Here is a 15,856-nt window from a genome sequence, read left to right as displayed (position 1 = left end):
CATACAGACATACACACACACATACATACATACATACATACATACATACATACATACATACATACATACATACATACATACATATATATATATATATATATATATGATGGGCTTGGAGGTAGTGGTGAAGCTGGCTGGTGAAATTTTGTGGTTTCCTGGTATGCCGAGAGAGATCCAGTGAGCCCCTAACTGGTTCCCCGATCTTAAGGGTGTAATGTGGATGCGCAATGATGGAGCGGCTGGTGTGGTGGTGATGCTAGTTGGTGCGGTGGTCTTCCTCACAGTACTTCATGGTAGACAATATTTTGTGAGTATGTCACACCTTTTTTAACCTTGTCTGTTACCCCAATTGAGTGTCATAACTCTTACTTTGATATTGTTCATAGCTCGTGCTCTTGAAAGTGCGACATATAATTGGCCATGTGAAAATACTTGTTGAGGCAAATGTATTCCAACTTTTTTCAAATGTTTGCCCTTGAGCCTTATTAATTGTCATTGAATATGCAAATCGAAGTGGAAACTGAAGTCTGTTTAGTGTGAATGGAATATTTGCATCACTTGGGCTGAGTTTAATTCTAAGAATTAGAACTGTATGACTTTTGTTGGAGCCTGTTACCAATGCTGCCTCTACACAATATTCATGAAGTCTTTGCACTTTCATGCGAGTTACATTACATAATTTCTTAGCAGCATTACAATAGCCCCTACTTTTAAGTAGGGCATACCGGAGGAGGCTTCCGGATGGAGTGAGTGAATTTATGAATTCAAATGGATAGTTCTGAATCTCCTCTTCATTAATGTAGGACACTGAATCTGTGCTTAAGTATGTTTTAAGTGCCTCTAGTATAATATTAAGAACTTTTTCATTTATTGCAAGACAGTCAGAATTTTTAGAAGATAAAATTACTCGTTTCTCCATTTCTTCTGGTGTGCAGTTGTTGAAAATTTCTGGGTAGAAATGTACAAATTGAAATGCAAGAAAACGAAATAATAAATGGATTTATGAATGAAAACTTGGTAATTGCGTTTAAATCCACCATGTGACACTTATTATTGCAAACATGCTTTCACTAACCTAAACTATACACACACACAAATACATTCATATATATATGTCTCAAGTTGTAGCTGTAATTCAAAGGGGCTAGCCTCTGTGTGAGGCTGAATCTCCTTGAGAACTACGTCAATATTATGCATGTTTGTGGAGTACTCAGCCATTTGTGAGTTAATTTTCTCCTCATGTGGTAATGAAAAGTAAAACTGACAGCTAATATTTGCTGTGTCTATGTATCTATGAACTTTTCTTTAGATTTATGCATCTACTCTCTCTCTCACTTCCTCTCTTTCTCTTACACTTCCTTTGTGTCCCTCTTCTCTCCCATCTACTTCTCTTGCAATGTGGTAAACATTTAAAAACACAAAATGAACGCCGTCACCACTCACTGTCTCTTTCACTCTCTCACTCTCTCTTTCCCTCTCACTCTCTTTCTTCCTCTTTGTCCTCTCTCTCGCTTTGCCACTTCTTTGAAGTAAGTGTGACATACACAACAGGTACATACAAAAGCAAAAAGTTAGCGTATTAATATTATTGATAATTAATAATTAGGTGATAACTAAGGATGGATTGTTCTCAGTTCTGTATTTTGGTGAGAATTTAAATTTTACTTCAGTGGGAGAATGGATTCTTAGTGAAATTACCATCGAAAGAAAAAATATATAATTGTTGAATTGTCTAAAAACAGAGTAAAATGGAGTAGGGGGAAATAAAAATCATTACCAATTCTTGCCCAAGCTCTTACAGCAAAAATAAACAGTAAATGGTTATGAAAACATCTTCATAAGCAAGAAACTAAAATGGTGAAGTTTGCATGATGGAGTTTGTGAATACTTAAGACAGGAAGAAATAAAAAAAAAATAACAAAAAAAACCCCAGAAATGTTTTTAATAAATCAGATAAAGAAGAAAAAGGATTTCATAACAACGTTACATGTATACAATAGAAGAGAATAGTGTAAGAGTGGGCAGCTGTAGAAGAGAGAGAGAGTGGGGGGGGCGCATCTGTGTGTGTGTGTGTGTAATGGACAAGAAGCTACTACAAGATATTTATCTTTAGAAACTAGGGAGAAAAAAATACTAGTCTGATAAAAACTAGAAGGAAAAAAGAATAAGTGAAATGGTATTTGAAACTTTGCCAAACTCTTGTGGTGCCAGGTTTTATGCTATCGTGTTGTTCTGCCCTAATAACATCAAAAACAAAACAAAACAAAAAAACCTAATCGACAATATGAAACTGCAGAACTTGTGATAATTCTTAAGAAATTAAGCTTATTTGTCAGCAAGCTGTATGTATATTATGAAATATACTTACAGAGGAGAGAGTCTTTAAAACTATGTACCTAATTTTATAGCCACAGAATGCTTCTTTCAGCACTCGTGCGCACACAAACATTTAATACACAGCTTCCATACATTTACAACTGTTATCACATCCACTTATATAACTTATAAATTGTTACACACTTGACATTATTACAGATAACTAATTACAACTCAATGTGTTAGGTACACACACAAATATATAAGCAAGTGTAGCCATTACTTGCCAACAAGTATGACTGATAGCTTGTAACCCAGTTTTGCTTGTTTTTTGGTGGCTACCTGATGGTGATGGTAGGGAGACATAGGCACTCTCTTCATTGTCTCACCCTTGGCCAAGTGTAATATCCATGATGTGACAGCTTGTTCTGGTGTTGCTGAAGAAAGCAGCACCAGAACAAGGCTGAGTAAACTGAGGCAACAGCAAATGAAGTGCCTTACTCAAGAACATGACACACTGCCTGGGCCATGAGCAGAATCCATGACCACATGATTGTCAGCCCAACACCTTAACAACTAGGCCACATGCCTTTACATGTCTGTGCTTGCTAAAGTTACCCAAGTCGTGTTAAAGTGAGTAACAAAAGAGTGGACTCTGCTAAAAGGTACTCAAGGACCAGGCGGTGGTGTTAAACTTGGTTATGAATTAAAAATATAAACCAAGAACCAGATTGCTTCCCTTATAGGTTTTCACATAGTTTTGTCTATGAAAGAATACAGCAGAAGACATTCAACATTCCATGTAACAGGATTGAACTCAAAACAACATAGTTGCAAATCAAACTTCTTAACCACATAGCCATGCTCAATTTCAACATATCACATGTACTTAAGTATACTAACTACACCACAAGGTAATGTTTAACATTGACAGAATGTTACTGAGATTGTGAGCCCATTCCTTTAGCTGAATAATTGTACACTTGTGGAACAAACTTACAACTAACATTGAAAGGTAGACAGCATGCATGAACAACATTTAGCTAAATCAAAATGCTGTACTGAATGTTACTATATCATGTTTCAGGAGATATGGAGAGCAAACCAAGACAACTAATTCAATGCCTCAGTGTTGTGATAGTCTAAATCCTACAGGGATCACTTCCATCAGCAATTGTCCTTGATCAATTACTGGCAAAACCAGATGTGTAACAAGCAAAAGAAATCATTACTGTATCACAATAGTCTTCTCATTTTACTGTATTATGACTTCAGAAGTAGTTTAAGTTTTAGCCATAAATTCCTGTAAATCATCACTGCAGCAGCAGAAGAATCCTTGAAAATCTTTCAAATGTAAAATTTTGATAGAATCTGACAGGACAACAGGTTTGCAGTTGACAGTTTGTTAATTATACACCCAAAGAAGAATATGATTACAAAAAAAAAAAATTTTTTAAAATAAGCTGAAGCCCACTTGGAATGAAAGCCAAATATATAGTGTGTGTGAAGTGAGAAGCTGAAGATAAGCTAGAAGCAAAGGAATTTTTACAGAATCTCAAAGACTCCATATTTTACACCAAGAGTCCATTTTAGATTTCTTTAGTGATGGTAAGGTGTTGTTAAGACATCTTAAAGAAGAATCAGCAGTGTCAGTAACTATAAAGAAGACAAATTACAGACAATGTTATTTAGTTTGTTTTACTCATCATGAATAAGGCCATGATGGAGCACCACTTCAGTACACACAAAAACTATACAGAAAGACTCATAATTACAGACATTGGGTGCATTTGAATGTATGTGCCCATGCAAATTGTTAATGTGCTCAATGGCAGCCCGAATGAAGCTGTTGAAATGCAGCTATTGAAATGACAATGACAATGATAAAAATGATGATGAGCATTTTCTCCACACTTTGTATTTTCCTCTCTCCATATCTGAGAGGTTTAAACATTTTGTTGCATGAGGAGAATTGAGAGGTTTGTTTTGATGTGCTTTCCCACCACCATCTCTTTGTGCTCTTGCTGTTAATCATGCAACCGTAAAGTGGGAGTGGCAACTATTTTTAGCAAGCAAAGCTGAAGCAAAAAACAGACACATCTTGCCTCGAGACACAATACAGTTGCAATAGCTAACACAATATACATAGATTTAAAAATAACACATACTTTTATAATCATTCTAATAATCAGTTAAACATCTGCTTTTTCTCAACTTCCATTGTTTGGATGAGTCTACACACAATGAAGTGCTTACTTCTATGCACCTCAATCTGCAGGATTTCATCTGCAAGACCATCATTTTGAAATGGTTATTAACTTCCTCCTTTCAAGGCTTTCAACAACAAATAATATCAAAAGGCTTGAAATAAATTAAGAAAAATCATAGGAATTGCTGAGCAAAGGCAGGACTAAAGGATTTTTACTGAAACAAAGGATGAAAGCCTTCACATCAGAAACTATAAAAGGTATTTCATGAAGCAAAATATATTCATTACAAAATATGTGGAGATTGGGAAGAAATCATGTACTACTTTGTCTCTCTCAGGGTGTCCAGTCCTAACCAAGAGGGAACGGATCTACAGATATGACTAAGTTGAAACTTTCATACACTGACAGTTACGTCATCATTATGGAATATCAAGACACAAGTTCATATAAACATAGAAAAGGTATCAGAGAATAACAAATTAACCCAAAGATCAGAGCCTCCCCACCAAATCATATAATGAAGCAGAATGCAAAAGTAACTGTAGAATATGTGGGAATGGAGAGGAAACAATAAGTCATATTGTCTCTGGCTGCGCGGTCTTAACCAAGAAAGAATATATCCATAGACATGACACAGAATTGGGACTTATATACACTGGCAGTTGTGCCAGCACTATGGAATGTCAACTGAAAAGTAATGATATAACATAAAAAAGATTTCAGAAAATGACAAATCAAATCATACTCTGGGATATGCCAATACACACAGATAGGGGAACCAAGGTCAGATATTGTTGTCAGGGATGACCAAGAAAAAAATACCTTCTAATCAACGTAACAATCCCAATGCAAAACTAAAGGGGCTCATTTAATTAAAGCAGAATCAGAGAAAGACAGACAGAGACAGAGATAAAGAGATATTAGGTATGGTGATGAGAGAGTGTGGAGTATGATGAGAGGAAGAGATTTATAGTTGTGAAGGAGAAAGGTGGTAGGGAAAGTAACAGTGTTGAGGGAACAAGAATATAGAAGGGACTGAGGAAAGGAAGGAATTAGTATAGCGTGCGTGCGTGCGTGCGTGCGTGCGTGCGTGCGTGCGTGCGTGTTTCGCCACAATTTTTCTCAATACCTTTCAAGTTTATCATTTTCAGAAAATTATTTTTAAAAATTAAGGAGGAACAAAGAGATTTGTCAGAAGATGGTAAAATTCTTTCAGCAGTAGAGGTCTACAGCATGGTTGACTGCACATGTTAAAATAGTTGCAGTGTTTCATAATTGGTAGCATGTAATTATTTAACAATCACAAAATAATGAGAGAAATCTGAATTTCTACCAGCAAGTTACATAGATTAAAACAAAAATTTAAAAAATTAGTTAGAAACTAGAAAGAAAAATTAATTGCTGATGAGATGACAACTTTTTGTTAAGTTGGAACTGATATCTGCTGCTTCAAAACTGATGATATTGCTTATTTTTATCTCAGTTTTCCAACAGATTTAGTAAACTACTAGATTACCCATGACCCATTGGTGACCCATTGTGTCACCAATAGTTCAAGGTATCCAAAAAAACTGCGTTCTCAGGACTCTGTGGTCTGATTTACGCAAAACTTGTGTTATTCTGTTTGTATTCACATTTGAATGGTACCTTACTTTCAAAACATTTTCCTCATCATGTATCTCGGTAACCTGTGGTCTGATTTACATGAAACTTGTTTTATTCCATTTGTATTCACATGAGCATCCGATTCATGATGTCTCCTGCTTTTGTCTCTTCGCCTCTGTTTTGCTCAATGCTCAGCTCTCGGAGTGTCTGATTTCTGATATCTCCTGCTTCTGTCTCTTTCCCTCTGTTCCGTCAGATGCTCAGCCCTTGCTTTATCCATCTCATTGATCCTTCCATTCGCATGCCTGTCCCCATCTTGGGTAAATATTTCATAAATACCTGTTCATACCTCAGTGTGAAACAAGTTTTTTCCACAGGTTTTTTTGAGTGCATTCAATGTAACCGACCTCCAAACCTGCCACAAGCAACTCTTTTTCCAAAAAAGGGGTGGAAGTATGGTGGGGATCTTGGAGTTTCCAACCAACAGAGTTTTGTTTTGTGAGTTTTTTTTCCCCCAGGTTATTTCACATGCTTTCAACGAATGTGACATCAAAATTATGCATAAACTGCTCCTTTCCTCAGAAAAGGAAAGATTTGGCTGTTATTTCTAGTATGCCTTGCTACCACATAACAGCTATTTAATGCAAATAACAGTTACATGGCAGCAGGGCATGCTAGAAATAGCAGCCAAATCTTTCCTTTTCTGAGGAAAGGTGCAGTTTATGCATGATTTCAATGTTACATTCTTTGAAAGCATATGAAATAACCTGGAAAAGAAAAATAAATCGTGAAACAAAACTGTTGGTGGGAAACTCAGAGTTTCCTGGAAAACTCTGAGGTCCCCACCATTCCTCCACCCTTTTCTTTTCTGGGAAAAAAAGTGGCTTGTGGCAGGTTTGGAGGTCAGATACATTTAATGCACTCGAGAAAACCTGTGGAAAAAAAAATTCACACCCAATTACAAACAGGTCCTTCACAAAATATTTACCCTTGAAAATAATTTTTTTTAAAAATTACAATATTGTCTATTTAAAGAAAACTAAGATATAAATGCCTACTGTACAAACAACTTGTATTTTTGAAATCACATTCATCATCATTTAACATCCGCCTTCCATGCTAGCATGGGTTGGACGATTTGACTGAGGACTTGCGAACCAAAAGGCTGCACCAGGCTCTAATCTGATCTAGCAGAGTTTCTACAGCTGGATGCCCTTCCTAATGCCAACCACTCCGAGAGAGTAGTGGGTGCTTTTACGTGCCAGCAGCACGAGGGCCAGTCACGCGGTACTGGCAACGGCCATGCTCAAAATGGTGTTTTTTACATGCCACCTGCACAGGAGCCAGTCCAGCGGCACTGGCAACGACCTCGCTTGAATGTTTTTTCACATGCCAGTAAGGTGACGCTGGTAACAATCACGCTCAAATGGTGCTATTTACGTGCCACTGGCACGGAAGCCAGACAGCTGCTCTGGCAATGATCATGCTCGGACGGTGCTCTTAGCGCTCCACTGGCACAGGTGCCAGTCATCGAATTTGGTTCAATCCCGATTTCGATTTCACTTGCCCCAACAGGTCTTCGCAAACAGAGTTTAGTGTCCGATGAGGGAAAGGTACACATAAGTGGGCTGGCTACACCCCTGGCAGAGGCCTCGGATTATGGTCTCACTTGGCTTGTTGGGTCTTCTCATGCACTGCATATTTCCAAGGGTTTCGGTCACAAGTCATTGCCTTGGTGAAGCCTAATGTTCGAAAGTCGTGCTTCACCACCTCATCCCAGGTCTTCCTGGGTCTACCTTTTCCACAGGTTCCCTCAACCGCTACGGTGTGGCACTTTCTCACACAGCTATCCTCATCCATTCTCGCCACACCATACCAGCGCAATTGCCTCTCTTGCACACCACAACTGATGCTTCTTAGGTCCAACTTTTATCTCAAGGTACATACACTCTGTCGAGTATGGACACTGACATTACACATCCATCGGAGCATACTGGCTTCATTCCTTGCAAGCTAATGCATGTCCTCAGCAGTCACGGCCCATGTTTCACTGCCATGTAGCCTGGCTGTTCGTACACATGCGTCATACAGTCTGCCTTTTACTCTGAGTGAGAGGCACTTTGTCACCAGCAGAGGTAAGAGCTCTCTGAACTTTGCCCAGGCTATTCTCATTCTAGCAGCTACACTTTCAGCGCACCCTCCCCCCGCTACTAACTTGGTCACCCAGATAGCGGAAGCTATCAACTACTTCTAGTTTTTCTCCCTGGAATGTGGCAGAAGTTGTTTTCTGTACATTATCTTCCTAGTTAACCTTCCTTTGATATTGCTGCACCTCTTATGTGTCCATAGCTTGCACTGGATACATCTTATAGAGTCTCTACCTACGCCTTTTCTACAGATCGAGCAGGGCCATCTACCTGAAGGGATTTGTGTTTTGTCTACCTTCCTACTTATTAGGACTTTGGTTTTAGCTAAGTTGACTCTAAGGCCCTTCGATTCTAGTCTTTGCTTCCACACCTGGAACTTCTCCTCTAGTTCTGATAGTGACTCTGCAATTAATGCAAGGTCATCAGCATAGAGGAGCTCCCAGGGGCAACCTGTCTTGAATTCCTCTGTTATAGCCTGGAGGACTATGATAAATAGGAGGGGGCTGAAGACAGAACCTTGGTGGACCCCTACCTCTACCCGGAGGTACTCGTTGCCAACCCTCACCTTACTGACAGCGTCCCTGTACATGGCTCGTACAGCTCTCACTAACCATTCATTTATCCCTAGTTTCCTCATTGACCACGAGATAAGGGAACGGAGGACCCTGTCAAAGGCTTTCTCCATGTCAACGAAAGCCAGGTACAGAGGTTTATCCTTGGCTAGGTATTTCTCCTGCAGCTGTCTTACCAGAAATATAGCATCAATGGTGCTTTTTCCTGGCAGAAACCCAAACTGGATCTCATCTAGACTGACTCTCTCCCTAATTAGTTGAGCTATGATCCTCTCCATGACTTTCTTAAAATTATTTCTAAATGAGTAAAATACTGTGTTTAACAAAAGTGAAAATAGAAACATTTACTGTAAAAACAACTCATTTTTTTGTTGGCAATTTAAAGTCACTAAGACTTATGCCCAGGTTGTGAAGTTTGTTTTCAAAATACAGAAGACATTGATCATGCCTCTAATCAAAAGGTTACAGTTTCTTCCTTTTCAGGGTTATGTTATTTTCGGAGTATTTAACCATTATGCACCATTTTGGGTATTTATGAATACTCCAAAACCACTCCATATCTCAGGAGACTTGTTTTATTCCATTTGCATTCACATTTCTGGGTACCTTAATTCATAGTATTTTCCCATTATGTATCAGTTTGGCTGTATTAAATGACAAGCAAGTAAGCAAGCAATCAGGGAGTTTTAGTAGTATATAGATAATTTGGTTTTTACTTTGACAGAAATAATATACACTTTTATTACATTTCTTGAAGGACTATCTTCTAACCCTTCTGGAAATATAATGCTAAAAGTGTATAATATTTCCAGAACAGATAGAAAATAGTCCTTCAGAAATGTAATAAAAATGTATAATATAACATTTGATTACAGTTCTTAGCTGATATCATAAAATCTTTTTATGTTTATGCATTTGTTTTGCAACATTCCTGATGTGAAATTGTGTGTTGAAACAAATACTGTCATATTTTTGCCAATTAACTACATGCACTATATACTTGGTCTTTATTTCAGCTTTATTATTATTCTTATTTTAGTGTCCTTGTCTAAAATCTTTCATCACACATCTTGTGACCTTTTCAGCAACTCTCCATTCTGCATGCGGTCACAGGATGTGTGATGAAAGATTTCAGACAAAGGACACTAAAATAATAATAATAATAAAGCTGAAATAAAGACCAAGTATATAGTGCATGTCATTAATCATAACATAAAATCTTTACAGCAAATCTACTCTCCTGGTTATTTGAAATACTTGATGTTCAGTTTGAAGTATAGTGTAGAAACTACAGATCTTAACTGATTGAGATTTTAAATTGTGTTGATCACAACATTGAACAATATAAATATAAGTATTGACTCTTTATTGATGATATTCTCCAAACTTAGATGGTACAACTTCCTTGACCTTATTGAGTAATAATAACTATATTGTCATAATATCCTGAAACACTTTTTCAACTGCCAAAGTAACAAGTTGACCTCTATTATCCCATCTTAAACTTTAGGCCTGATTACACCTCCACACCATTAGACTTCCAGCCAAATGTCACTATAACCTAGCATCTGTCATCACCCAGAAGTAGACACTCCTACCTCACTTACAGCCTGCTGTCATCAACCTCCTAACACTTCTAGTTAACTGTCACCAAACCTTCAATAGTCAGCTATGATAAAAATATAATTCTATTTCTAGATGATGCTTTTACTTTTGATAAACTATCTTTCACATATGTTTCTCCCTTTCCTGCTGGTATAACTTACTTTTAACCATCTCAGATTCCGCAATAAGTAAATGCCATTATCATCACGTACTGGGTATGTCACTAGGGTTTTCTGCTTAAAGCATTGCATTTCAGAATATAAGAAGCAGTTTCACAGATTCATTCTGAGCTGGTAAATCTCAAGATTTTTGTTTCACATACTTATCAATTCCACACTTTGGTTTCCTAATTCAACTCTTTCATGATCATATTTTTACATGTTCCAATTAATTTTCCAAGAATTTGGAAGGGTTCACTCAAGTATTCTTTTTCCTTTTCTAATTTCTTTGGAATAAAATCTTTAAAAAATATTTACCAGCAGAAATTTATCATTTACGTAATGCCAAGTTTGTGATTGAGGCTTCAATCTAAATGTGAACTTTCTGATAACAGGGGTTTCTGACAATCTCAGTGATATGAAGTTAATATCAGATTAGTTTATGTTAATCCTAATTCCTATACAACAAACCCATATAATCCATTATGCCTATGGGTCATGCATTGGATAGATAAAGAAATGGATTAATTCTACACAAACTATCAACAACAACAACAATACAATTAGTGTCATAAAACTTCATGATTGTTTTATATATTTTTATAACTTACTTTCAATAAATATGTAGAGACCTTGCTTGGCCCTGCCTGAGATTTGAAATTGAATCTGCTTGCTTGTTGCTTGTCAAACAAAGGTGGAATCTTTTGTGTTTGTAGAATCAAAATAGGACAATGCCATTTTTATCCTTTCTTCCTCTCTGTCAGCAGAGTGCAATCATTACTCTTTCTCTCTCTACCACTAGAACATACAACAAGCTGGAAGTGACAAACATACCAACACAATGTCATTGTCAACTATGTACAATAACTGCTATCTGCCTTACTGCTGGTAAATAATCTGTAAATATTATTCTGTATTCCTCGTCATTCTTCACTTGGTATCGCTGATGTGAGAATATCTTCACTTCAACAGTAATTACATCTAAACATTACATGTGTGTACGTGTGTGTGAGAGAGAGAGAGGGGGGGGGATAGGTTTTTACTCAAAATGTAGCAACAGAGAAATAGTTTTTAAAATGTCATGCACAATCGCTAAAACAGACAAAATATTCTTTAATTTACTCCCAACAAAAGGGAGAATAAAAACAGCTATAGAGAAATTTAACCAAAAACAGAATTTATGAAAGAAAATGAGAGAATAAAAATATTATTAATTCATAATAAATTTTATCAAGTAAACACAAAATATAATTCTTTAAAAACATAAAATCTCAAAATATAAACAAAAAAAAGAGAAATGGGAATCACATACACCTCCCTTTATACACACCTTCACACATGTATACATGTTTGTGCATGTTTATATCTTTCATGATAGTTTTTTTTTTTTATATATACATAGCATACAGAAGTTGGTTAAGCATCTCTTGGGGAGGACTTTATCTTTGTAGTAAAACAGTTTTTTAATCAACACCTACATAACCAAAAGTGAACATCAAGAGCAGGCTGGAGGGAGAGAGAGAGAGAGATAGAGATGTATGTGTGCGCATGCGCACATATACACACACACACTATAAATATATATACATCTAACTTCAGAATTCATCTAGAAAATTATACAAGGAAAATACATTTAAATTGTGATTAATAAAGAAGAAAAACACAGGAAGCAGGAACCTGTGCAAGAATCCCAGAATATATTCTTAAGTATAAACCTATAGATATCAAACTTAATGATTTGCTTCAATAGATAATGCCATCAAACAGCTAAATTTTAAATAAATATTGGTTAGCAATATTTTTGACATGATGTTTACAAGAAGATACATGCTACAAGATTTTTTTAAAGAAAAAAGGAAGAAGAAATTTTAGTAATTCCCACAGAAAAATTCTGACAGATGAACATAAAATGAAATTTAGAATAGTGCTTTATAAACCAAGTTTTGAAACATTCGATTAAAATTCACCAGAGATACGACAACAAAGAAACAACCATTCCAATAAAACTGATTTTATGTAGCAAATAGAGAATTCATGAAAATAACTAAGGACTCTTCATGGTAGAAAAGAGTTAATATGAAAAGAAATATAATAAGCTTGTTGGATTTAAAAGCTATGATGTTTTCTGAATTAATGGTACTAATATTTTTGGTGTTATCCAAAATTTTAAATGAGTAATATCATTCATTTTTTTTTTTTCTTCTTCTGCACTTTTTTTGCCTTATTCTTTCTTGTTCTGCTTTAATATAACTAATTCTACAAATATTATCAATCCCTTCTCCGCTGACATACTACGACGAAGTCTCCAAGATGCAGATAAGATAGAGATTTTTATTTATTTACGGCCTCAAACATCTCATACCTTCGCGCTTTAGTCTGCCCTCTATTATTTATCTTGTTTCTCTCCATGAAATTCAATTGAATTCAGTTGTTGTCTTAAATTCATACTTATTCATTTTCTAAGCTTCCTAAATTCATGCTACGTTATATTCTATTCACCTAGAATTCATTGCTCTTTTAAAAATTACGATTTATGCATTGTTGTCTCTCAAATATTTAAAATCTACAATTAAGAGCCCTATCTACTCGCTGACGGTACCTACCCACCCCTACCCATTTTCCTTTATTCAAAAATTCTTATCGCTCCTTAAAATTATGGCTTTTAAGTGTTGATTTCTCAGCCCAAGAATTACAGCGTGATGTGCTGCTTGACTGGTCCCCCCTCTCTCTCTCTCTTTATATATATATATATATATGATGATGATGATGATGATCTTTTCTCCCGCCATGCCTCTGTCTACCCCTCCATCCTCTCTCTCTCTCTCGTAGTTTTTCCTTAAGGTCTTCAGGTTCTGGCTATATATAAATGAGAAATCCATTCTAAATTATCTCAATCCCTTCTCCGCTGACATACTACGACGAAGTCTCCAAGATGCAGATAAGATAGAGATTTTTATTTATTTACGGCCTCAAACATCTCATACCTTCGCGCTTTAGTCTGCCCTCTATTATTTATCTTGTTTCTCTCCATGAAATTCAATTGAATTCAGTTGTTGTCTTAAATTCATACTTATTCATTTTCTAAGCTTCCTAAATTCATGCTACGTTATATTCTATTCACCTAGAATTCATTGCTCTTTTAAAAATTACGATTTATGCATTGTTGTCTCTCAAATATTTAAAATCTACAATTAAGAGACCTATCTACTCGCTGACGGTAACCCGCCGTCCCACCCCCTCCACCGGAAGTTCATTCCTCTGTCATCCTGTCATCCTCGGCTGTCTCCCGGAACCCATCTAGTGGCCTTGACCATCCTCTCCCCTACCTTTGGGTAGCGCATTAAGTTTGAGAAATGTTTGCAGGTTGTAGGTACTGTTTTGCTTATGAATTCTTCCAATTGCAAGTTTTCTTTTCAGGTACACGACACTGCTTTTCCCCTTCCCAGGCTACAGGCCCACACCCCCAACACCCATACTGTTAGGATTGGCACTCTCAACGTCGGTACGCTGAAAGGTAGATCTGGTGAAATTGTTGAGATGCTTGAACGGAGACGCGTAGATATGTGCTGCATCCAGGAAGTAAGATGGAGAGGAGGTTCTGCGAGGTTCCTCACAGGCAAAGAACACAGGTACAAGATTTTCTGGGCAGGGAACACTGACGGGGTCGGGGGCGTAGGAATACTTCTAGCGGAGAAATGGGTGGATAAGGTAATCGAGGTCGTTAGAGTAAGTGACAGAGTACTTAAGATCAGACTAGTGCTTCATCATAGATTAGCTACTGTCATCTCAGCCTATGCACCTCAACCGGGGCTACCAGATGGTCTGAAAGACCAATTCTATGACACCCTCTTGCAAACTACCTCGTCGACGAGTGACAGGGACCTTCTCTTTGTGGCTGGAGACTTCAACGGTCATGTCGGACGTCGTGCTGGAGGCTTCCATGGCATACATGGAGGCTATGGCTTCGGTTCCCGTAACGAGGAGGGAACCAGACTGCTGGAGTTCTGTGATGCAACCGATCTTATGGTCTGCAATACCAACTTCAGGAAACCTGCCAGTCACCTAGTCACCTACCGCTCCGGCAGACACTCTAGCCAAATCGACTACATCCTCGCCAGAAATAGGGAAAGAGGGCGGCTTATAAATGCCAAAACCTACCCTGGCGAAGAATGTACCCCACAACATAGATTAGTAGTTAGCGACTTTGGGATCAAGGCAAAATGGGTGCCCAGAATTAGACAGGCTTGGAGGAGAAGGGTGTGGAAGCTTAAAGACCCTGCAAACGGACAGAGACTTAGAGACAAGTTACTTGAAGCATTTAACGAAATAGAAGGGGATATAGCATCATACAACGTGGAAGACAATTGGAGATTTCTGCGGGACAACCTGTTGAAAGCCACCGACCAAATTTGTGGGTGGTGTAAGGTCCCCTCCCGACCCAGAGTAACGTGGTGGTGGAACAAGGAGGTAGACAGGGCTATTAGACAAAAGAAACAGGCTTGGAAGGACTGGAAGAACGGTGGTAGCAGGGAATTGTACCAATGTGCCAGAAGGGAGGCTAGGCGACAGGTTTATTTAGCCAGAGGGGAAGCAGATAAGGAAAGATTTGCCAATGTTCTGCGCCGTGAGGACCAAAGACTCGAGGTATTTCGTGTTGCAAGACAGTGTAGGAGAGAGAATAGTGATGTTGTAGGAGAGAAATGTGTTCGCATGGATGATGGTACGCTTGCATTAAATGAGGATGCAAAGAAAGAGGTCTGGAGATGCCACTACGATAGATTGCTTAATAAAGAGAATGAATGGGAGAAAGAGAGCCTGCCGTATGTCGACCCAATAGAGGGACCAGCTATCCGAGTTGATAGTACCAGGGTAGATAAAGCAATTAAGAGTATGAAGACCGGGAAAGCCCCCGGCCCATCAGGAATCACTGCAGAGATGCTCAAAATATCTGGCAGTGTTGGCTATAGCCTAGTCACCCGTATTACGAACCAGGTGATACACGAAGGAGTCATACCCAATGACTGGTGTAGCAGCATCATAGTCAACTGCTACAAAGGTAAAGGTGACGCTTTAGATACAAATAATTACAGAGGCATCAAGCTGTAAGATCAGGTTATGAAAGTTACAGAGAGGGTCATAGCCCAACTAATTAGGGAGCGAATCAATTTAGATGAGATGCAGTTTGGGTTCGTGCCAGGTAAAAGCACTACTGATGCCTTATTTCTAGTGAGACAGTTGCAGGA

General features: G+C 37.8%; 1 protein-coding gene across 25 annotated transcripts in view; it reads right to left on the bottom strand.

Moving 5' to 3' along the window:
* LOC106872761 (uncharacterized) overlaps window positions 1-15,856 on the bottom strand; it is a 417,879-nt gene that overhangs the window by 239,529 nt on the left and 162,494 nt on the right. The window contains exon 1 of one of the 25 annotated variants that reach the window (XM_089358673.1): window positions 11,225-11,596. The exons of the other annotated variants lie outside the window; for them this stretch is intronic. The gene's annotated coding sequence lies outside the window, so the exon portion shown is untranslated. Of the gene's footprint in view, window positions 1-11,224; window positions 11,597-15,856 lie in introns of those variants that run through there. 25 annotated transcript variants of the gene reach the window in all.

Source organism: Octopus bimaculoides, chromosome 10 (genome assembly GCF_046866305.1).
Source record: "Octopus bimaculoides isolate indiv1 chromosome 10, ASM4686630v1, whole genome shotgun sequence".
NCBI lineage: Eukaryota > Metazoa > Mollusca > Cephalopoda > Octopoda > Octopodidae > Octopus > Octopus bimaculoides.
Note: the sequence above shows the minus strand (reverse complement) of the source record. Positions and strands in the feature narration are given on the sequence as shown.